Source organism: Schistocerca americana, chromosome 1 (genome assembly GCF_021461395.2).
Source record: "Schistocerca americana isolate TAMUIC-IGC-003095 chromosome 1, iqSchAmer2.1, whole genome shotgun sequence".
Classification (NCBI taxonomy): domain Eukaryota; kingdom Metazoa; phylum Arthropoda; class Insecta; order Orthoptera; family Acrididae; genus Schistocerca; species Schistocerca americana.
Genome location: NC_060119.1, coordinates 740,025,865 through 740,051,545, shown reverse-complemented (window position 1 = coordinate 740,051,545; position 25,681 = coordinate 740,025,865). Strand labels below are relative to the sequence as shown.

The following is a 25,681-nucleotide window of genomic DNA, read 5'->3' as shown; positions in this document are numbered from 1 at the left end:
ACATAATTGACGTATGAATATAAGTACACTTTGCAAATATTTTTTAATTCTATTTCGTAACTGTTGGATTTAATGTCATTTCAAAACATGTACTTCACAAATACTAGTGAAATATGCTTACCTTTTAGGTGTAAAAGTAACGTGATCTTCCAAAACATATTCAAGAGATGGTTGTCAAACGTTGGAGGTACAAATTGTGGGCACTCCTGTCGAATTAAGGACACAAGACGTTTCTCACACTCACTGGCAATTTTAGAATCTTGCCACCTGTTGTACGAATTTATGCAGACGCGTATGCCTCTACGATCTACGAATCAACGACTATGAAGAAAGGAAATACGCCATTCTTAGAGCAATATCTTAAAAAAGGCGAAATATGTCCCTTGTCATAAGAACACCAACAAGGTAGTGATAGTGATGAAATACTGGGTAAATGGCTACGGAATTTTTCAAGCCCATACACATTTTATACTACGGCCGTATCCGGTAGCCGCAATATAAGTATTGTATTTTGCACATGATTCGCTCAGAGTAGTTAAAAATGTTTGTCTGTCAGTTTTGTCCTTTATGGTGAATGTAGTTTCTCATTCTTTCCGTATAAGTGAAACAGCAACTTAAGAAGTACATCTCGATCTCGGAACTACGTTGCCAAACGCATTCGATTACCTCACTCGTGCTTCGGCTTGCGACACCTAGATGGCATGACAACCGCTATGTCGACGCAGCTCGCCGTCCGCCATTGCTGTGACATTATCAAGCTTGAAGAGAGGGGCGTTTGCTGTCCCTCCGGTATAGCCGTGATCGTCTAGTGGTTAGGACATTGCGTTGTGGCCGCAATAACCCAGGTTCGAATCCTGGTCACGGCAGTGGTGAAACACTGTCACGGCGGAGGTTATTTTAACCGGTGAAGATGCATTGTAAATTTATTATACTTTAAGCTGATATCGAAGAAAAGCGTAAATTATTTTCGTACAGTTTAGTTTTCTTCTTAAACACACGGTAATTTTTCCACTAAAGACCTTATGGCCAAAAATTAATCACTGGTTCTGAAACGTTTTACGTTACAATTTATTATGCGAAATCGAGTTATTAATCTAATGCCGAAAACAATTATGAATTATGTTTCCGTGGGATAATTTATATATTTTTTGAATTATTTAATAAATCGGCTCTTTATCGCAGACCTACGTTGTTTCATAGCACAGCAGCTCCTTTATCTACAAAATTTATGATGTGTGTTGATTGCTGATTTTTATGATAAAACGTGGAAGACAGTACAAAAACTATTAGCAGAGCTATGCTTCATGTTGCCACTATCGACTGCTACACTGCTTGTTCAGTAGACGAATAGAAGAATTATAAAGTTAGAACCTTCAACATCGCAGCGCGTCAGCAATCGTTGGTTAATATATTAAAAAACTAGAAACCCTCCTCGATTGCGAAAATAGCACCTAGTGTTAACCTAGGTTTCGGCGTAGATAACTACACCTTCTTCAGAACAGTAAAACGCACAAGTGCCTAAGAAGTCCTTTGTCAATGATTAAAAGAACACCATAGCTATACATTTTTAAACGAAAAAAAGTTCCCCATTTAAATGCGAGTGCTTTTATATATATACACCCACTACACAAAAAAGGTGACAAGACTAACCCGAACAACTACAGAGGAATATCCCTACTACCGGTCACATACAAGATCCTCTCTAAAGCTTTACTGAACAGACTAGAATGCCAAACCGACCACTTCATTGGGGAATACCAAGCAGGCTTCCGTAAAGGGCGGTCTTGTGCGGAACAAATTTGGAACCTGAAAATGATTTTACAACACAAACAGAACCTGATCATTACCTTTGTTGACTTCTAAAAGGCGTACGACTCTATCGACCGGAAAACTCTCTTCAAAATTCTAGCAGAATACAAAGTAGACAACAAAACACGGGCTATCATAGAGCAAACTTTAACCAACACGACCTCCAAAGTAAAGTTCTGTGGGGAACTATCAGAGCCCTTTGAAATTCGCACAGGTGTCCGACAAGGCGATGGCCTCTCACCTCTCCTTTTCAATCTGGTGTTAGATAAGGTCATAAAAGAATGGGAAACATCACAACAGGGGATAACCTTAGGAAACCTACAGATTAAATGCCTGGCTTTTGCAGACGATTTGGCGATTGTCACGAAAGGTATAAAGTAAACAAAAGACGCTATTGAAAAATTGCACGAAATCGCTTCCAAAACTGGACTACATATCTCTTACGAAAAGACACAGTTTATGAGCACAAAGAAACTCTCATCTCTGAACACAAAGTATGGCACGATTTACAAAACAGCAAACTTCAAATACCTCGGTGAAACACTACAAATGAGTGGACATAACAGAGACTCAAAAACGAAGAAAGAAAGACTAAACTGGACAAGGCATACAAAGTAGTGTGGAATCATTACAACAAGAAGTCTATCTCACAAAAAACCAAATTACGCCACTACGACACGGTGGTGCTCCCCGAGGCACTATATGCAGCAGAGACCACACTAATCCTAGGGCATACACGTATCAGACAATTAGAAAAAGTAGAACGGAAAATACTTAGGAAAATATTTGGCGCAACTAACAACAATGGAATATGGATCAAGAAACCTACAGAGGAACTGTACAAACATACGGAGACAATCACAGAAAAGATTAGAAAACGCAGACTACAATTCTATGGACATCTATACAGAATGCCATCACACAGGCTGACCAAACAGATCTTTGACTGGGTAACCACTAGAAACAACAAATGGGTGGCAGATGTAGAAAACCACCTGAACCAGCTCAACATAACAGCAGACACAATAAACGACAGAATAAAGTTCAGAAACATCATTAAGAAAAGTAAACTACATGAGATACAATGCGACAAACGAACAGGCATAAAATGGACCGAAGAACGCAAGCAAGATCACAGCCAGAAGATGAAAGAAATATGGGCAACCAAAAAGGCAATCAAGATAAAGCCGAAGACACAAAGCCGACAAGAAGCATGGACAGAGGACCGGAAACAGAAACACAGCGAGCGAATCAGGGAAGTTTGGGCAGCAAGGAAGGCAGCAAAAGGAACTGGCCATGTAGTTTAGTCCAAATGCGCTCTTTAAGGGCAAAACACCAATAATAATAATAATAATATACTTTTTTTAGTCGCCTTTTGTACTTCGGCAACCACTGTTGCCACAAATACATCAAGGACACTAATACCAGTTTGTATGTGGACACCCTCAAAGAGGTCAGGCCTATTTGTTGTCACTAGATATAATATATTTCGAATATGAGTGTGGTTCCGAGCTATCTGGTCTAAGTAATTTTCGGAGAAGGCATTTAATAATGTTTCATAGGACGTCTTGTTACACACACCACTAATAAAACTGTAATTTACCTAGATGATTGTCGGGTGATTAAGTCTCGAGTGATGATTACAGTATGACTGAGTAACTTCGGTATAAGCGAACTTAGGTTTTGTCTAAAGGTGAGTTTGGTGGTCGATCGAAGGATCCAATTACAATTTTGTGCCCATTGCTAATACTCAGTCTTGCCCAAACAGTCTTACAAGCATCTTCAGTTTCTATTTCGGTGGATTTGAATTTCATGTCTACTGCAACAAATACGTCAACACTATTTCCTGTTAGTCCGTCATTATATACATGTTTAAATTTTCCCAAAGATCATACTGTTATTATCTTCAGGATTTAACAAGTTTTCGGTACTTGGTAGTATGTGGCCTCTACTGTTTTTCAGGAGTGTTTCAGACTCTGGCTGTTTGTTGTGAACTACTAGGATTTTAATGCTCTCGCCTGTGTGTGTGTGTGGGGGAGGGAAAGGGGCGTTAATCTCATACACGAGACGCGTTCAGAAAATAAGTTCCGTTTTGTACTAAAAACAAAACGAGTACAAATATAGAAAATCTATTTATTCAAAAGAAATCTTAAATTATTCTTCTACATAGCTCCCACCACTTTGTGGGCACTTGTCGCTGCATGGCAAAAGTTTTTGTATGCTTTCCTTTTAGCATGTTGCTGGCAGTGTTGTCAACCTCTTTGAGCTCGTCACCGTTGTTGAATCTATGAATGTGAGATGTGGTGCTGCAGAAGAATGCTGAAAATTAGTTGGACTGGATAAGGTAAGAAATGAGGCGGTTTTCCGCAGAATCGATGAGGAAAGGAACATATGGAAAACACTGTGAAGAAGAGACAAAATGATAGGACGTATGTTAAGACATTAGGGAATTATCTTCAGGGTACTAGAGGGAGCTGTAGTGGGTAAAAACTGTGAAGGAAGACAGAGATTGGAATACATTCAGCAAATAATCGAGGACGTAGGTTGCAATAGCTACTCTGAGATAAAAAAGTCGGTACAGGAGAAGAATTCGTGGCGGGCGGCATCAAACCAGTGAGAAGACCGATGACTCAAAAAGAAAAAAGAAAAGTAAAAACGTGTTCGGTGCGAAAAGAGATGGAAGTCGATAGGGGTTTGGTCAGTCCTGTACGGAGAGTGGTCAAAGTCGGGTAAAAGTTGTGTCCTGCACTCTCGTGAATCAAAGCAATACCGTTTTTGAGCTTCTCGCCACGTTTACTCCGTACTGGGCAACACAATTACATAGGCGTCTCACAATAAACATTTGCAGCTTCATGTCACCTCACAGTAAATAATGTACCAGTGGGACACCGTGTGTATCTCAAAAGAGTGCACATTACTTTTTGAGGTTCAAGATGTGCATAGCTTTAATGTTTACTGGAGAGGCAATGTGCCCGCAGTTTCGGTTGAGGGTTTCACAAGCGATCCAAGTCTTAAGCGTGGTCACTATCTTGCTAAAAAAATTGTCACCGTCTTTGTATTAACGTCTCAAAAAGACAGCCAAGTGCACTGACCAGACGCTGTTTTTTGTGTTGCACAGAAAGAGTTTTTGGCACCCATCGAACACACAGTTTTTGAAAATTCAGTTTTTGATAAGTAATCTCACGAAGAAATGATCTCGAGATATGCGGGTTTTTCTTTGAAATATCGAGTAATGAAAACATGCGGTTTTCCTTTACGAGTTTTTTAACTGCACGATCCAGTTATTCATTAACAGAAGATTGGCACCCATTTCGTTCATCGTTGTGCACTCGATCACGCCCTTCATTCAACGATCGAACTCTTCTCCTTACCACTGAGAGAACATAGAGAGAAATCAAAATCGTGTCATCTCCTTCTCCTCGACTGAAAGCAAATACGGAACATAAGCCCAACTGCGATTATAGGAGGGCATGCTGAAAATTAATGTCTACGAATTTTTAAGGCGAAAATTCTTAAAGCTTTTTAAATAAAACAAACATTATTGACATTCTTTCTACACCTTTATTCTTCATGTCTACATATATGCAGTCCTGTGACACTAGAGGGCTCCGAATTGTCGCATGTAGCGTAACAGTGTGTTACATATGTCGCTGCGTGCAAATCAGCTTGCTATAATCGAGTTTCGAATCCGAAGAAGTTCGACCACCAGCAGAGCATCATCTCCTTCAGTCTGACGATGCAAGACCACACCCGAGCGCTCTGACATTTGGAACAACCCGACGCCTTGAGCTGACTGAGTAACAATACGATCCCGACCTGGCCAATTCCGATTTTCATCCAGAACTTAAAGAACACCTTCGAGGACTTCATTTTGATAGTAATGAAGCAGTGCAAGCAGAGATTAGGTTGTGGTTCCGTCAGCAAAGTCAAATATTTCCCGCGTTACGAGGGGGAGAGGGGAGGGCGAAATGATAAATTCTCTTCGCGGTAACTGGTATCAACAAACTGGTCTCTTGTTAGGGGAAATACTTTCATTGACAGAGTGACTATGTTGATAAATTAGTATGTACACTTGAAGAATACAGGTGTACAATGTTAATAACGTTCGTATTATTTAAAAAGCTTTAAGAGTTCTCGCATAAAAATTTGGAGGTATTACTTTTTAGCACGCCCTCATAGTGCTGCCTCCGAATGAAATACAAATGGAACTTACGTTCTGCTCGTACTTCGTAACATAGTTTCCCACAGTTTCGTTACGATGCAAGCTCTCGTTGGCCGACAGATACGGGGTATCTGAGAAAGGTGGCGAACTGTAACACACAGGACCATACCGTAAAGGTGCCAGATTCAATTCACCGTCCGCCCTGGCCGGTTCAACACATTTTCCTGAAGATGCTTAAGCGAATGCTGGAACAGTTACTCTGAACGGTTACGACCTTATCACTCCCCACTCCCCGTCCAGCTGAATTGATGCTTTTCTAAGGATGTCGATGACGATAAGACATGAAACTCCTGACTTCTTTCCTAGACTAACAGCAAGTTACGAACTCACCTACGAACTAGATTGCACAAAAATGTCTGCAAGAGTTACTTCCGTCTCATAGAAGAGAAAAAATTGGGAATGATCGTTAGACTAGTTACTGCGAAGAGAATTTATTATTTCACCCTCCTCTCTCCCCTTCATTACGCGGTAAATAAATTTTTCAATTTAGTAGCAAATCTGCGGTTCTTCGATTGCTCGATGAAGATGTATCGAACCTGCCAAGTTTTCTCCGTGTTATTGAGATCAGATATCTGAAAAATCCAAAAGTGAACATACGAACGGTTGTGATGCCGAGAGAAGTTCATTTAATGAACGATATACGTAGGAAGAACATCACCTCCATTATTTTGCGAGGAGAATTTTATTTGTGAATCCGTAGCTGATAATGTATTTTCTGGAATTAGTAGTTACGTAGTTCCGTTTTATTTTTTTCATTTGTGTGTTTTACTTTGACTTTGGTTTTGGGGCCGCAGCCATTATTTTTGACGCCTTATTCGTTTAAATTAGTCGAGCCGTCAACCTGCGAGTAGGCGCCATCACTGTGCACTGTTGTTGGGTTTAGAGTTAAACGCCACGTCGACGCCAAGGACAGAAGAGATTGAGCACAAGCTCAGACTGGGCAACAGAGGGGAAGGGAACTGCCACTCGTCCTAAGTGATTTAGGGAAATCACAGGAAACCTTAACACGGATGGCCGGACATGAATCTGAACAGCTGTCCTCCCGAATACAAGTCCACTGTGTTTTCCAGTGTCCACCACGCTCTGTTAGGAATAATCGGTACAGATTAACTGATTGTGTAATCAATGACTAAAGTGGACGTTAAAGCGCATACACACTAGGCAATCGGAGGTCAACGGCCGCGCGGGACTGTGCGGCTGGTCCCGGCGGAGGTTCGAGTCCTCCCTCCGCATGGGTGTGCGTGTTTGTCCTTAGGATAATTTAGGTTAAGTAGTGTGTAAGCTTAGGGACTGATGACCTTAGCAGTTAAATCCCATACGATTTCACACACACTTGAACATTTGGAGGTCAACGAACGACAACCATCCGTTTCGTTGGCCGACATTTGATTAATGTTTACGGAGCCTACGGAGAGGTTGCTTTGATTGTGGTTCGGACTACCGGAATTAACATCAAAGCGTTGGACAGTGGGTTGGCCTTGGGACTTCTCTCCTAGTGTGGACGATGGGTAGAATGTTCGTCGATTCATTAGCGATTTGCTACCTGTCAAAAGGGTGTATATTTATTGTGATTAAAAACACTGCAGTGTGGATTGGAATACGGAAGAGCATTGAAGCTGATAAGAGTTTTATGGTGGATGTGGCTTACGTTCGAAAAAAAATTGAAAAATAGGCCATATTGCAATTCAGCTTTAAGGTCAGACATTAATTTCGTTTTATCATACTGATCCTAACTTTTTAAAAGAGAGGTCGTCCACCAGGGTCCTTTCTTCTTCTTCTTCTTCTTCTACTGCATTTTATTTGCAGTAAAATTAATGTTGCTTGTGGGACGACTGCTAAGTCCTGTTCTTCACTCATAATATGGACCGATGAAATTGTAATTAAAACGCTACTTATAACACTAACCAAATTGGAGCAGCCTCGATAAGTTGTCAGAGCCAGCTGCGACTCCACTTGGTCGTCTCCTTTGGCTCCAACCCCCTTGGTTTTGTGTGGATGAGAGGCCGCGCGCCAGAGATTTGGCGACCAACGTTCGATTGTTGACTGTCGACTGCTGGCTGTTCTTCGTTGATCTTCGTTGGCCTTGTGTCTGCGCCCCTTTACAAATACTTTGAAAGCTTTGAAGGGGAATACGAACACAGAAAGTGTTATCGGCCACGACCCTTAAACTCGATTTTATAGGCGGAATTGGGACTTTATGCGGACGGTATTCGTGTTGTAGAAGTCCCACTAAAGATGAAGCAACAGAAGAGGTTGTTAATTACTTATTCAGACAATCATTAAGTGGTTGTCTGAAAATGAACTCTCCCTGAATTTTGGGAAAAAACATACTATACTCAGTTCTGAACACCAAATAGGATCACACAAACAATTACTGTAGCACATGGACTCAGTAAATAAGATAAAATGTTCCAGATATTTGGGTGTGCATATTGATGAAAACTTGAACTGGAAGAACCTCATACCTGAGCTAATCAAGCGTTTCAGTTCGTCTACTTTTGATCTCCATGTAGTTATAGTCATGGAAACAACCGAATAAACCTCCCGACATACGAGTATTTTACCCTTCCATTTAATAACACCTTATGGAATAAATTTCTGGCGTAACTCATCACGTAAAAAGAAAGTATTGATCGAACAATAGCGAGCAGTAAAATTAATACGTGACGTTCTCCTGTGGAGAACCTTCAAGGTTCCTCTTGAAGGAGTTAGGCATTTCAACTGCACTACCACAATATACATACAATATTCGCTAATGAAATTCGACATAAATAATTCATCACAATTTGAGAAGAATAGTGAAATCCATGCCTACAACAGTAGAGGAAAGACTGACTTTTATTGCCCATTATTGAGGCTGTTAGTGAGTCAGAAAGAAGTTCAAAGCCCAGCAACAAAATTTTTTCATCATTTGCCCAATAATATAAAACGACTGACTAGTACCAAGAAAGTTGGAAGTTCAAACTCAAACTATTTTTCCTAATTTCATGGGCTAATTTTTACTTAAAAACAGATAGCCTGCAAAAAACTATAGTTTGTAAGTGTAGTTGCATGAGCAGGACTAAAAGCAGTGTTAAAGCAGTCCGTAGAGGACGCCTTAAACAGCGCGGCCACTCCGCGCTGCAAATTATTTATAAAACACGTAACTAACTGAGTAGTTTTGTGACACCAACTGTCGAAATATCAGATGTCCATAAAACAGCCCCCGGAAGAAGAGAGAAGAAATGGAATAAATCGAAAGAAAGAAAGAAATAAACAAAAATATCTGCTTCCTTCGCATTCTGACACTCACTGTCCAATTCAATCCGTGATGTAGAATTAAACAGTAGAACATGTATTGATAATATTTCAACGTAGTGACAGAACTGCAACTTCCTCCTTTCGTGGAACAAACAGTAATACTTATTTTTGTTCCACGTGCGTTTCGTTCTATAATGACAGTACATGCAGCACTTACGGAAAAGGCCAGTATTTGATAATCACTCTTAAGAGGGATGTTGTAAATAACGCTGCAAAATTACTTTGTTCTCTCAGTAAAGTGAGGATACAAACATTAAACGTTCATCTCACATTAAATAAAACATTTATGAAGGAGCGCCACATAAAAAAAAACTTGGAAGTGTTGGCAATTAGAAGACGACTGTCTGCTGGAGCACCACCACCTGGACTACAGACCTGCGCGCACACTTTTGACGTCACATACTGATGGCCGGGTCTGTATCAGAACGCTGCTGTTACGCACTCTGAAGCTATACGAACTTTACGAGTTTCTGAGCTGAAACTTCATAGGGATTCTCGTGCTTTCCTCTTCTGCATGGCCTTGTAATGAACGCATGGGAATTTATATCATTGCACAAAGTAATTGAACAAAACTGCCCTATGTTATTTGAACATGTTAAATTGTTTTTACGATTTGCCTTAAATACGCGTTTCTAGGGTTGAAGACAAACTGTAATTTTAAATTCTGTCTTTTGCCTCAGGAGCTACGTTTTCCTGCAGTAAAAAATCGGCAAATGCTACAACAAGCAGACGTTTTCGGTTTTAAATAAAGCTACTGGAACTCCTACAGATGGTTCAAATGGCTCTATGCGCAATGGGACTCAACATCCGAGGTCATCATTCCCCTAGACTTAGAACAACTTAAACCTAACTAATCTAAGGACACCACACACATCCATGGCCGAGGCCCGAGGCAGGATTCGAACCTGCGACTGTAGCAGCAGCGCAGTTCCGGACTGAAGCGAAATGAAACAGCTTTTATCATCAGGTTCTTCAATAAACTTATCTAAAATACCTTGCATTATCTCTAATAAATGCTCTTTATCTTCATACTCTGGAGATGCACTGTTTCCAAGAGATTTCAGTATAATTTCAATATCATGAAAATAATTTGTTTTCATAGGAAACTGGTATCTGTTCTGGGAGGAATGATACTCCTTTATATAAAAAAAATGAAACTTGCAACTGTTCATTAATAACTGCAGTGTAACATAAATTAGGTGCAGATCCTGTTATCTCAATGTTAACAAAAATTACACTGTCTGCCTTGCTGATGACGGCCGAGAACGAAGAAAAGTTGCCTTTATGCCCCCCTGTTAACTGAGATATATTTGAAATTTTGTTTTCACTTTCGTGTTGATCTGCAGAATTCACACTCTCACTTATCGCTTTCTGAAGTTGTGCTGCTTCCAGACGCATCCGCTTTTCATCAGGCGATTCCCGGGAAGCCAGTTGCGATGATTAACAGGAAGGACAACCAGGAAATATCGAAGGAACACTTCCATCTTTTATCCTCGGTCGTTCGAGATTTACAGTTAAAGTCCTTCCTGTCTTCTCGTCAAAGCAGTTTGTTGTCCATACAATACTTTCCTGTTGGAAGTGTTTGTGACAGATCTGTAACAGCACAACACAAATTAATATATCTATTCTGTGTGAGAATAGTTGCATTAAAGAGAGACTTTTCACAGCCAGATTCGTATTAACGTCGCAGCAATCGTCCAGAATTAAGAAACAAATGATACTTGGACATCATACATAACTGCTTTTAAAAACAATTGGCAAATATGGTGCAATGGAAACAAATAACACGTTACAAATTTTTTCGTCATTTACTTACCCTAGAATGATGCATAGGCACAAATTCCTGTCTGGGAATAGCTGCAATCCAGCGATTTCTCAACTTCACATATTTGAGAAATCGAAACATGTGCGCTTTCATGCCTGTTTTGGATTTATAATTTCCCTGGTAAAAGGGAGCGCAGCAGTTGTATCCCATACTTTGAAGAACTCTAGGCGAATGCTGTATGAAATATATATATATATATATATATATATATATATATATATATATATATAATCACTTTCACGTGGCACACACTTTCAACACAACATACACGCCAACAGGACTGCCGACCAAAGATAAGACGGCCAACAGTTTGTGACATCACGTGCCAATGTGGCCGCTGTGCATACGCCTTGTATCTGGAAGGCTTTGTCCGGAATCGGTCAAAGCCGGTAGCTGGACGGAAGGCTCCGCTTCAGACAGCAGCCTGCAGCAGCTGCCCAAGGTGAAACACAGTGAGGGTCGGGGGGGGGGGGGGGGGGGGGGGGCGCTGAGGTCATGGTCGCGATGCCGCGCGCAAAAACTCGATCCGTCCTTGAGGCACCGCCTAAACACAGAGCGACGCCGTCGAGCGAATAGAATATTCTACGTGCCTGCCCCGAGAACGAGATTATTACCTGCTGAAACGAGAAGGCAGAGAGAGGATAAGCGAGAAGAGTGTTTACTGCTGTGCAAATGAAAAGTAAATCAGCAATGGCGACCAGCTGTTAAACATACCATGAGCAAGACTGAATACAGCCTCTATTTTTTTCGCTGTAAGGATTTTGGTTCTTCAACCATAGAGGATACTATCTTGAGCATTGTTGTAACTCATTATGGGTTACGTCAGGTGCGTCGCATGTGTCGTGGGAACAACAAAACTTTCTATTTTACAAGTAGAAATACTCAAACCGCCGGTTTTCACTCACGAAAATTTAGATGCTCACGTCCGAAAAAGACAGCAGTCCAGCGAATTTTTAATAGTATGTACTCGAACCCATAGTAAGGAAAAAGGGATAAGCCATACAACGTGTAAATATATGAAGGGCTTATTTCAATAGTGGTACAAGTCCATTTTTTTTCATATTGAGATACATGGTCCTAAAGTTAAATGAGCCCTGAATAATCTGCAGTTGCGATACCAGAAATATTCAAGCATATGGCTTCTTGCTAGAGATGAAACATTCTTTCTGTTTGTTTGGCTCATTAGTTTCAGAAACATTATAGAGAGAAAAGTGGAGGTAATGGACTATTACCACTATTGAAATAAGCCAAAGTACCACTATTGAAATAAGCCCTTCATATATATATAGGCCATTTAAATTGCTACACCACGAAGATGACGTGCTGACGTGCTACAGGCGCGAAATTTAACCGACAGGAAGAAGATGCTGTGATATGCAAATGATTAGCTTTTCAGAGCATTCACACAAGGTTGGCGCCGGTGGCGACACCTACAACGTGCTGACATGAGGAAAGTTTCCAACCGATTTCTCATACACAAACAGCAGTTGACCGGTGTTGCCTGGTGAAACGTTGTTGTGATGCCTCGTGTAAGGAGGAGAAATGCGCACCATCACGTTTCCGACTTTGATAAAGGTCGGATCGAAGCCTAACGCGACTGTGGTTTATCGTATCGCGACATTGCTGTTCGCATTGGTCGAGATTCAATGATTGTTAGCAGAATATGGAATCGGTGGGTTCAGGAGGGTAATACGGAACGCCGTGCTGGATTGGATCCCAACGGCCTCTTATCACTAGCAGTCGAGATGACAGGCATCTTATCCGCATGGCTGTAACGGATCGTGCAGCCACGTGTCGATCCCTGAGTCAACAGATTGGGATGTTTGCAAGACAACAAACATCTGCACTAACAGTTCGACGACGTTTGCAGCGGCATGGACTATCAGCTCGGAGACCATGGCTGCGATTACCCTTGACGCTGCATCACAGACAGGAGCGCCTGCGATGGTGTACTCAACGACGAACCTGGGTGCACGAATTGCAAAACGTCATTTTTTCGGATGAATCCAGGTTCTGTTTACAGCATCATGATGGTCGCATCCGTGTTTGGCGACATCGCGGTGAACGCACATTGGAAGCGTGTATTCGTCATCGCCATACTGGCGTATCACCTGGCGTGATGGTATGGGGTGCCATTGGTTACACGTCTCGGTCACCTCTTGTTCGCATTGACGGCACTTTGAACAGTGGACGTTACATTTGAGATGTATTACGACCCGTGGCTCTACCCTTCATTCGATCCCTGCGAAACCCTACATTTCAGCAGAATAATGCATGACCGCATGTTGCAGGTCCTGTACGGGCATTTCAGGACACAGGAAATGTTCGACTGCTGCCCTGGCCAGCACATTCTCCAGATCTCTCGCCAATTGAAAAGTCTGGTCAATGGTGGCCGAGCAACTGGCTCGTCACAATACGGCAGTCACTACTCTTGATGAACTGTGGTATCGTGTTGAAGCTCCATGGGCAGCTGTACCTCTATGCGCCATCCAAGCTCTGTTTGACTCAATGCCGAGGCGGATCAAGGCCGTTATTACGGCCAGAGGTGGTTGTTCTGGGTACTGATTTCTCTGGATCTATGTACCCAAATTGCGTGAAAATGTAAGCACATGTCAGTTCTAGTATAATATATTTGTGCAAGGAATACTCGTTTAGCATTTGCATTTCTTCTTGGTGTAGCAATTTTAATATCCAGTAGTGCATATAATGTCGTGTGACTAAGACCTCCCGTCGGGAAGACCGTTCGCCGGGTGGAAGTCTTTCGATTTGACGCCACTTTGGCGACTTGCTCGTGGATGAGGATGAAACACCCAGTCCATGAGCGGAGAAAATCTCCAACCTAGTCGGGAATAGAAACCGGGCCCTTAGGATTGACATTCTGTCAAGCTGACCACTCAGCTACTGGCGGTTGACGCCATACTACGTGAAAGCAACTAAGGTAATTACATTCTACTGACATCAATCTTAGGCGTAGAGTTCACTGTACAAAAACAGAAACATTTAAAGCGTTGTTATTTACAGATGGGCAACCATTATAAAAAAAAAATGACCTACACACACTACAACGATACCTAACGGTTACTGCTAGTGTAGTTGCTTTTCTAAACAGCTTCCCATGTGAGTGAAGAACCAATGCATGTGGATACTAGTACTTAAACGACTATGCACAGCTCGGTTTAAAAGAATGACTCATTGTACTCATGGGGTCAAGCTGCAAATAGTGGGGTAATCGGGCTCCCACTCCAATTTTGATATCAAATTGATATCATATTAATTATACAAATCAATTAATTACCCCACCACCTGATGGCGTCATGGGTTTTTCCCAGCCGGCATGTGGGTCTCTTCCCCTCCCCTCCCCTCCACTCCCCTCCCCCCTCTAAACCTCTCGAAATGGTGAAATATTAAAATTTTGGCAGGAAATTCAAAAAGACAGGCAATACAAATTTATTGATGGGAACATCAAATTTTGTGTGTTCACCTTGAAGTCTGGAGACCAACTGAGCTAGTTCACAACACGGGTGCTGTCGGTTCTCCCCAACCCCCCCTTCCCACCCCTCTCGTGATGTAATCCAAGATGATGGTGCAGAAAAAAAGGGCGGGAACCAATAGGAGCACTGAATCTGGTCATGTGATAGGCTTCAGCCTGTACGATCACAGCAATTGGTGATGTCATTGGAGAATATACAAGGTGGGCTCAGCAACTGGACAGCCTCAGTCTCAGTCATCCAGCAACATCAGAAGAAGAACTATGAAGCATCAGCAGTAGCCGTCAAGATCCAGCACAGTCCAGCAGAACAAGAAGAAACGAAAAAGTAAATATCGCAGATTACATCTTTTTCTCTATTTAGCATTATTGTTGGTTCTTTTGTGTCTTGGTCTGCATGTGATGCTTCCTCCTCCTTGTTCAGCAGTAGCATCGGATCTGTTGAGGCCTGCAGGGGTAACCGCAAATATGTCGACCTCTGTCACATCGAGGCCAGCAGCAACCTCAGCTACCATCTTGAGAGACATGCACCAACCTCTGGACCTGCAGCAGCAGCAGCAGCAACCTCAAGTGTGAAACTTCCTGGCAGATTAAAACTGTGTGCCGGACTGAGACTCGAACTCGGGACCTTTGCCTTTCGTGGGCATGTGCTCTACCATCTGAGCTACCCAAGCACGACTCACGCCTCGTCCTCACAGTTTTACGTCTGCCAGTATCTCGTCTCCTACTTTCCAAACTTCACAGAACCTCTCCTTCGAAGTTTTCTGGAGGCATGACGTTGTGTGTTGCACACTGAATTGGCGTTTGAAGTGACATCTCATGGCAATGATGGGAGCACATCGTGATGCAAATAATACGTCTGCAATCAGTGTAATTATTGTATGCAACAAAGGTGTGTGTGTGTTTGTGGAGGGGAGGGGGGGGGGGGGGGTCATACAATACGTATCAGAGGGTGGGTGAGGTGAACAAATAAAAAGAAAAAAAACCACGTATAATGTACATGTTTAGTTTGTGTTACAGCACACTTCTTGTGAAGCTTAGTACGAACGATAGCGCACTGTTGAGACTCACTGCTGCAATTCTTTATCGTGGTCTCTTTATGGCACATTTCTTCGCTGTTCCACGCGAGGAATCGTCTCTGCATCTTGACTCGATTCAAGGAAAGCAGAAAGCTGAACGCTGGGTAATATGTTGCATTGTTTTAAAGCTGTCTTTATACAAACGAAGCAAAGCTGCATCCCCTGCTGCGTTTTACTTTATGAACAAAGAACTGAAAACCATAGGTTTTGAAAACGCATGTTATTTTCGCTCTGCAGTTGTCCCTAAGCGATTACAATCAGTTGGATATCACTTAAATGACTTGCATGTTCCTAACCAGTTATTCAACAGGGAAAAAGGGAACTACAGTGCAACATGGAACCGAGCCACGTTTCGTTTATAGTAAATCGTCACATGATTTGAAGGTAAATGCTAGGTTAAAATGCAGAGTAAAAAAAAAAAGTGACTCAGCAGGAATTCGATCCTACAATCATCTGGTTTCTAGCAATACGCTATACAACTTCTTTTGTTCGTCATGGTTCTCGTCATTTGGTCTGGACAGATGTCACCGGATACCCCTTCAAGTTCTTAGCTGAATACTTCATTCAGTTTTTTCTTTGTATTACAGGGGGCAGGCAGCCCTATGATCGAGCACAATGAGCTAGCGTGTCGGCCGCTATACTACCACACGATAAGCAAACTGTGTCACTCTTTCCGCTCTCACAAATCGCTCCTCCTCTCTTGAATTACGGCGGGCGCTCGCTAAGTGCCAGTGGCGTCCCTTTCACCATGAAATTTTAACTCACTATAATCATAACAATTTGTACAAAGTATTTATAAATTATACGCAAAAGCATTCCTTGTGGATCAGTGTATATTACCCATTAGTCAAAACCGGATCAGAATCCCTTCAGCTGTTCCTGAGGTTAGTTTGTACATACAGTCAGAGATGAGGACGCGACTTCAATATATGCATAGAGAGAGAGGAGACAGCATCGTGCTATGATTCATTAATATGTAGAATGGCAAACCATTAGCTTGGTGTCGTTAGCCTGGACCATGACTGAGCGCTTCAAATAGACCTACCAATGAAGCAGACCTGCATACTGCAATATACACAAATCAAAAAACAGTTTTGCATCACCCCAGTTCCCAGAACTCCTGAAGATAGACGTTGACTGTGGATATTGTATCACAGACACAGTCCCTTGACTGTTCAGAGATGTCACTAAACCTGCCCAAAAATGTAAACAACCATGCATGAGTAGCGCCTATTAGACGGAGGGGCTCCGACAGCCGATCAGTTCCAGTCATTCCACCAGGAAGGACGTACATTGCTCGTGTTATCTGTAGTTCAGCCATGCGTAGACGGTCAATACCGCGGTTCGGTCGCGTCCGCATTGTTACTTTGTGCCAGGAAGGGCTCTCAACAAGCCAAGTGTCCAGGCGTCTCGGAGTGAGCTAAAGTGATATTGTTCGGACATCGAGGAGATACAGAGAGACAGGAACTGTCGATGACACGCCTCACTCAGGCCACCCAAGGGCTCCTACTGCAGTGGATGACCGCTACCTACGGATTATGGCTCGGAGGAACCCTGACAGCAACGCCACCATGCTGAATAATGCTTTTCGTGCAGCCACAGGACGTCGTGTTATGACTCAAACTGTTCACAATACGCTCCATGATGCGCAACGTCACTCCCGGCGTCCTGGCGAGGTCGATCTTTGAAACCGCGATACCATGCAACAAGGTACAGATGGGCCCAACAACATGCTGAATGGACCGCTCAGGATTGGCATCACGTTCTCTTCACCGATGAGTATCGCACAGGACTTCAACCAGACAGTCGTCGGAGACGTGTTTGAAGGCAACCTGGTCAGGATGAACGCCTTAGACACACTGTCCAGCGAGTGCAGCGAGGTGGAGGTTCCCTTCTGTTTTGGGACGGCATTATGTGGGACCGACGTACGTCGCTGGTAGTCATGGAAGGCGCCGTAACGGCTGTACGATACGTGAACGCCATCCTCCGACCGATAGTGCAAGCATATCGGCAGTGTACTGGCGAGGCACTCGTCTTCATGGACGACAATTCTCGCCCCCATCGTACACGTCTTGTGAGTGACTTCCGTCAGGATAACGATATCACTCGACTAGAGTGGCCAGCATGTTCTCCAGGCATGAACCCTATCGAACATGCTTGGGATGGATTGAAAAGGGCTGTTTATGGACGACGTGCCCCACCAACCACTCTGAGGGATCTGCGCCGGTCTAGCGGTTCTAGGCGCTCAGTCCGGAACCGCGGGACTGCTACGGTCGCAGGTTCGAATCCTGCCTCGGGCATGGATGTGGGTGATGTCCTTAGGTTAGTTAGGTTTAAGTAGTTCTAAGTTCTAGGGGACTGATGACCACAGATGTTAAGTCCCATAGTGCTCAGAGCCATTTGAACCATTTTTTATCTGCGCCGAATCGCCGTTGAGGAGTGGGACAATCTGGACCAACAGTGCCTTGATGAACTTGTGGATAGTATGCCACGACGAATACAGGCGTGCATCAATGCAAGAGGACGTGCTACTGGGTATTAGAGGTACCGATGTGTACAGCAAAGTGGACCACCACCTCTGAAGGTACCGCTGTGTGGTGGTACAACACACATTGTATGGTTCTCATCATCAATAAAAAGGGCGGAAATGATGTTTATGTTGATCTCTATTCCACTTTTCTGTACAGGTCCCGGAGCTCTCGGAACCGAGGTGATGCAAAACATTTTTTGATATGTGTATAAACCAAAAGCTTCTTTTTTTTGAGGTAAAAATGTGAAATTTATGCAAGAAATAACTCATTCAAAATTGTGGTTCTCTGTAAATTTCTTCGTGACTGAGATTTATGAATACAGCGGCGGTATTTTGAAGCCAGCATAAAATTAGTATTAGTGTTGGGTATAGCTTCTCACGTTTAACCAGTGTTCGCAGACAACCCAGTGCCTTGACGACGACGCATCAAATTTTTATAAGCTGGATGATATTGCAAGTCCATAGGACCCTGTGCTTGGCTTGCTAAAGGTGGAGCTTTCTTTCATTCTTCCCCGACAGAATTAAGAACAACGGGCTGAACTTAGGTCTGACAAACCACGTTCTGGGCTACGCGACCAAGTCAGCCGGTTCTTCCGGCCGCATCATGGGTGGCGAACTGCAGCGGAGCACGTGGCGCGAGGGGTGAAAGAGCGCTTTGTCCCGTCTGAACGCCTGTGAGTACAGCTGTTTGGCAGCCTCTCGTCTGGCCTCGCCACTGCGATCTCCAGTCCTTTCCTAAGGCATTACTCCCAACAGTGGCTTCATACCGCAACGCAGCCGTTGCACAACAAGGCGTTGTTTTCCCCTATCCTTCTTTAGGACAGCGAGCGGTCGACTTCTGTACCAAACTGAGTATGGTTGGAAACTCTTTAGAACTTTTACTACGTGATGTACCATGGCCTCCTCTTTAAGCGTGTTCATCAATTTCTTGGTAATTATGATGTGATATAGGCGCGGGGCGGAAGGTAGAAAGAGACAAATATTTATTCCATTATCACCAAAGCCCGGCAGGCTGCTTGAAACTCTCGACGACGACCATGTCGACATCTTGAATATTCACATTTATCGATAATGTATGTGTACACTTCTGTTCTAAAAAATGAGAGGGGGATCTTATTGGCCCGCCGCTGTGGCCGCGCGGTTCTAGGCGCTTCACTCTGGAACCGCGCGCCTGCTACGGTCGCTGGTTCGAATCCTGCCTCGGGCATGGATGTGTGCGATGTCCTTAGGTTAGTTAGGTTTAAGTAGTTGTAAGTCTAGGGGACTGATGCCCTCGTATGTTAAGTCCCATAGTGCTTAGAGCCATTTGAACCATTTTGGGATCTTATTATCTTTCTTGTCTCGATTATAAACGACGAAACAATTTCCTAGTACTGTCTGCATTCTCTTCTGCACTGCCACGAGTCCTTACTTACGTAGAGCATATGGACATTGTGCAAATCTATGACCATTGTAGTGAAAACGTGAGTACTTCTGATCGACGACATTAACGACGGTTTGACAATACCCGATGCAACAGTATTTTTGAGACTCTTTTACAAAGTGCGTGAATGTAATCTACTTATTAACAGCTTCATCTAAATCTAGGTACAACCTTCGGAAACCATTGTGAAGTGTAGTGCAATGGCTGCTTAGCACAGAACCGCATGTTACGGTTTTTTTGCCGTTTCAACCACCAATGCCGTGGACGTTATTGTGAATAGCAGAGTAATCACGTAGACGTAGATGAATAGAGGGTTGGAAGACTGCTTGAATGTCTCTGTGCCTGTTGTACTTAGTCTATTCTGGTTTTCAAGAACCTTATGACGGAAATAGAAAGAGAACTATATCGTAAAATATCCGTGCTGCATCTCAGCGACGGAGTCACTAAAATGTGAATGAGCTGGTGTCTTAAAGCAACTTAAAGCAAACCAGACGGCTTTGTAGATCTATCAACAGTTTCATCTGGCGTGTGCTAGGAAGCAACAAATTTCTTCCTATTAAAATGACAATTTTTATGTCAAAAGGGGACTTGTGCTGTGTCCGCGTGAAGATGGCAGACACGTTTCAAAACATAAGCTGCATGTCTGCTCGGTGTAGTAATTCTCAACCACAGTTATACTTTCTTGTAATACCTTTATTTTCTGCCTCCAACATGGTTATGAACCAAATTAATAAGAAAAAATGGTTCATGTGACACTGAGCACTATGGGACTTAACAACTGAGGTCATCAGTCCCCTAGAACTTAGAACTACTTAAACCTAACTAACCTAAGGACATCACACGCATCCACGCCCGAGGCAGGATTCGAACCTGCGACCGTAGCGGTCGCGCGGTTCCGGACTGAAGCGCCTAGAACCGCTCGGCCACATCGCCCAGCCCAAATTAATAGTTTTGAAATAAACATAGGTATTAGCAATGAGTAGATACAACCTACTATTACGAAGGCCACAGCCGGCCGGTGTGGCCGAGCGGTTCTAGGCGCTTCAGTCTGGAACCGCGCGACTGCTACGGTCGCAGATTCGAATCCTGCCTCGGGCATGGATGTGTGTGATGTCCTTAGGTTAGTTAGGTTTAAATAGTTCTAAGCTCTAGGGGACTGATGATCTCAGATTTTAAGTCGGATAGTGCTCAGAGCTATTTGCACCATTTTGAACGAAGGCCACATATCTTCATAATAGTAACTCATTTGTGGATTCCTTTCTTTTGTCTTCCTCTTGCCGTAAACGGAGGCTACGGACCTAGATAGGTAGTTCCAGTACGCCACTGAAACAGATAAGATACTTTCTCCTGCTCGTCCGTCATTAGCAGTAATTTAATCGATGGGAGCTATAATTCGCCATCGTCTGCGAGCTTACGAGATACGACAACATGTCTAAACATTAATATTTCGAAGCAATTAATCATATCCAGTCTCATACCTGCTAGTAAAGATAAATAATTAACCAAAGATAAACATTAAAACCTATCCCCTTGTCTTCTGTACAATATTAATCCATACTGGGACTTTTGTTCCCATACTCCTATTCGTGACGATGTAAATTTGTTTATAATGTTTTTCGTCCCACACCAGAGAAAGAAAGGCTACACGGTCATAAAAATAAGTGCTTTAAGGGACAATTAAAAGATCAATATAAAAAAAACAAAAGAGTCAAGGAATACTGTACCTTGCACAATTAAAACATTCGCGCTTTTTGTATAACCCCTTCTGCCTTCGACCGAGCGAGTTGCACTGGTTAGCATGCCGGGTTGGCATTCGCGAAGACAACGGTTCGAATCCTCGTCCGATCGTCCAGATTTAGGTTCCCCGTGACTTCCCTAAATCGCTCCATATTAATTCCGTTATGGTTCGTTTGAAAGGACAAGACCGGTTTCCTAGCTTGTGTTCCGTCACTTAATAACTTCGTTATCGACGAAACATAAAACGCTAATCTTCCTTCCTTCTATTTACAATGTAAATGACGAAAGAAATAATTCATATACGTTATAACAGGACACGTAATCACATGATCAGAAAACATATATCCGTTACTTCCGTTATGGTTCGTTTGAAAGGACAAGGCCGGTTTCCTGGCTTGTGTTCCGTCACTTAACTTCGTTATCGACGGAACGTTAAACACTAATCTTCCTTCCTTCTATTTACAATGTAAATGACGAAAGAAATAATTCATATACCGTATAACAGAACACGTTATTCACATGATCAGAAAACATATATCCAGCCCCACAAGATCAAATGTAGCTGCCCCTTCATCCATTGAAACTAGTCATCTTTGTGGGCACGAGGGAATTACACCTGACCCAAATGGTCCTGCCTCTCGAGGATTTTCAGATCCTGCCGCCTATTGCGCGCAGCGCTTTTCCTTGTAGGGGGCCGCTCCTAGGGGTTGTGGTTATGGGTGGTTTCCTATTTGATTCTCTGAGGCATAAAATTACTAATGTATGAGGACGTGCTGAAAAGAACTTTTTATGAAGACACCAAGCTTTTTAAACAAAACACCCTTTATTAACGTTATACATCTTTATTCTTCATGTATAGATACTTATTTCTCAACATGGTCACCTCGCCGGCGAACACATTTCTCCCAGTGAGAGACCAGTTTGTTGATACCGTCACTGTAGAATGTTTGGCTTTGTTGGCGGAGCCATCTCACCTCTGCTTGCACCCCTTCATCAGCATCAAAATCAAGTCGTCGAAAGTGTTACTTAAGTTTTGGGAACAGATGAGAGTCGGATGGGGCGAAGTCAGGACTGTATGGAAGATGATCGATGACATTGAACTCAAGACTTCGGATTGTCGCATCTACATCTACATGGATACTCTGCAAATCACATTCAAGTGCCTGGCAGAGGGTTCATCGAACCACTTTCACAATTCTCTATTATTCCAATCTCGTATAGCGCGCGGAAAAAACGAACGCCTATATCTTAGCTCTGATTCCCTTATTTTATCGTGGTGATCGTTCCTCCCTATGTTGGTCGGTGCCAACAAAATATTTTCGCATTCGGAGGAGAAAGTTAGTCATTGGAATTTCGTGAGAAGATTCCGTGGCATATTTCGCGATAATACAAAACGTGTTGCCTTTCTTTGAACTTTTTCGATGTTCTCTGTCAGTCTTATCCGGTAAGGATCCCACACCGTGCAGCAGTATTCTAAAAGAGGACGGACAAGCGTTGTGTAGGCAGTCTCCTTAGTAGGTCTGTTACCTTTTCTAAGTGCCCTGCCAATAAAACGCAGTCTTTGGTTAGCCTTCCCCGCAACATTTTCTATGTGTTCCTTCCAATTTGAGTTGTTCGTAATTGTAATACCTAGGCATTTAGTTGAATTTACGCCGCAGGTGTCGCAGAGCTCGTGTTTGTTCTGGCATTATCATGCTGAAGGAGAAGATGCTCGACGCAAGGACGACCTTATCGAATTCAGTTTTCTGAGATGTTTCTCAAGCAACGATGTAGTTACATTACACACCGCCATGTTACACACTACAATTCGCAACCCTCTAGCGGCAGAGAGTTGCTTCTTCCGTCAGCGAAGCGGGAAAGTCTGCCGAGTAATACAGGGTGTTCCAAAAAGGTACGGCCAAACTTTCAGGAAACATTACTCACACACAAATAAAGAAAAGATGTTATGTGAATATGTGTCCGGAAACGCTTAATTTCCATGTTAGAGCTCATTTTAGTTTCGTCAGTATGTACGCACAATGGAGCACGTTATCATGATTTCATATGGGATACTCTACCTGTGCTGCTAGAACATGTGACTTTACAAGTACGACACAACATGTGGTTCATGCACGATGGAGCTCCTGCACATTTACGTCGAAGTGTTCGTACGCTTCTCAACAACAGATTCGGTGACCGATGGATTGGTAGAGGCGGACCAATTCCATGGCCTCCACGCTCTCCTGACCTCAACCCTCTTAACTTTCATTTATGGGGGCATTTGAAAGCTCTGGTCTACGCAACCCCAGTACCAAATGTAGAGACTCTCCGTGCTCGTATTTTGGACGGCTGTGATACAATACGCCATTCTCCAGGGCTGCATCAGCGCATCAGGGATTCCATGCGACGGAGGGTGGATGCATGTATCCTCGCTAACGGAGGACATTTTGAACATTTCCTGTAACAAAGTGTTTGAAGTCACGCTGGTACGTTCTGTTGCTGTGTGTTTCCATTCCATGATTAATGTGATTTGGAGAGAAGTAATAAAATGAGCTCTAACATGGAAAGTAAGCGTTTCCGGACACATGTCCACATAACATATTTTCTTTCTTTGTGTGTGAGGAATGTTTCCTGAAAGTTTGGCCGTACCTTTTTGTAACACCCTGTATACATGACATGTAATATCTCAAAAGATATTGAGAACAGAATGAGAAATTCGGAGACATTACTTTTCAGGTAGGTGTTTTGACAGGTTCCCATCAAGCCGTCAATTGCAGTATACGGAACAGTATTCTTCTAAGAACTGGAAGTGCTTCAAGTATTTTGCTCAGTTGTCCGATGGTGTGGTCACTGACTTAAGAATTGTGAAAGCATCGCCAGGAATCGTTACCTTCTATCGGCTGCAGCTTAGGCATTGCTTCCTGCGCGCTCCGAATCAGTTTCGTATCACGTCTCCGGAAATCGTTGTGGCTTGCTTGTGAGCGTTTCCGCAATGACGCGTGGTCGGTGATTCGGCACATTCGAATTTTCGTTTGCGAACTGCTTGAAGGACTGGATTAGTCATTAACGGTTCTTGATCTGATGTTTTGCACCAATGAGCGTGTGTTCCTGGTCGGTTTAGGCACCACATGTAGAGAAATTGGTTCTGACTTGCTGTGCGAGTATTGCCGCAGTGACGTGTGGTTGCTAATTTGGACCATTTACGTTCTTTTTGCGTGTGAATTGTATGCAGTATTATGGACTATTAGTTTATTTGTCTGATGCGTTGTAACATCATGTGCCTATTGCGTTATTCGAGTTGTGGACTGATTTAATTTTTGTACTGATTTCAGTAATTGCACCATCCGAGTGGTGACTTTAGTGATGTTAAATGAAATCTGCACTTAATTTGGGAGGAAGTTACTCCGTGTCGTTTATTGTACTACGTAGAATCTTAACCAATTGTAAGTGAATGTGGTTGTTATAATTGACACTGACTGAACCACTGTTTAAATTATCACTCGGTGCACTGACTGAGGGTGGGTGGTTCACGAAACCAGTGTCTGAGCAAACATTGAGTTTTGACTACATACGATATTGCAGTGCCTGTGTTGTTCAGAAGTACGATGCAATGTTCCTTCGGATTGCTTGCTTGTCCAAAGAACATTACATCTTTCTGAACAATACAGGCATTGCAATGTCATATTTATCCACCGAAACCAGGCAACGACATTCAGTTAAAATGTCCTCGCCTGTACAGGAATTAAATAATGTGAAAGAGTGCAGGTTGTGACGTTTCAACGATGACATAGGGAGTTTGGATCTGGAAGTGGTTGGATAGCCTGTGGTAAGACAGCCGCTCGGGATAAGCGGAAATCCGGGTTCGAGTCCTGGTCCGGAATGAATTTTCATTGTCGTCATTCCATAATACAGTTGATGGTTCTCAGTATTCGCAACTGCGAATACATTTCAGGCACTGAGCTTCGGCGGGCTGTGTTTCCTGAATTCGTCTTAATATTGTTCTCTGTGCGTGTATTTCGCGCACATGTTTGCGTATCTACTTTATGTTTTTGCCTTGTGGTGATCAGTGTCTGCCTTGACCATTCTTGTGTTTGTTTTGTCTTCACCTGTGTGGTCTGCTGAACACACGTCTGTGTAACCATTTTGAGTTGTCGCCCTGTGTTGCTCACTGACTGCTTTGTATTCCATCGTATATTTTGGTATTACTTGTACTATGAAAACACGCCTGCCTATCTATTTTAAGCGTCTTGTGTTGATCAGAGTCTCGCTTGAGTTTTGCCGTTGTGCGTT

At 43.0% G+C, this 25,681-nt stretch overlaps 1 non-coding gene across 1 annotated transcript; it reads left to right on the top strand.

The window, feature by feature from the left end:
• The first annotated feature begins 794 nt into the window (after positions 1–794).
• Positions 795–866, top strand: Trnah-gug. The gene has a single exon. It is a non-coding gene; the product is annotated as a tRNA-His (tRNA).
• Positions 867–25,681: the final 24,815 nt, after the last annotated feature.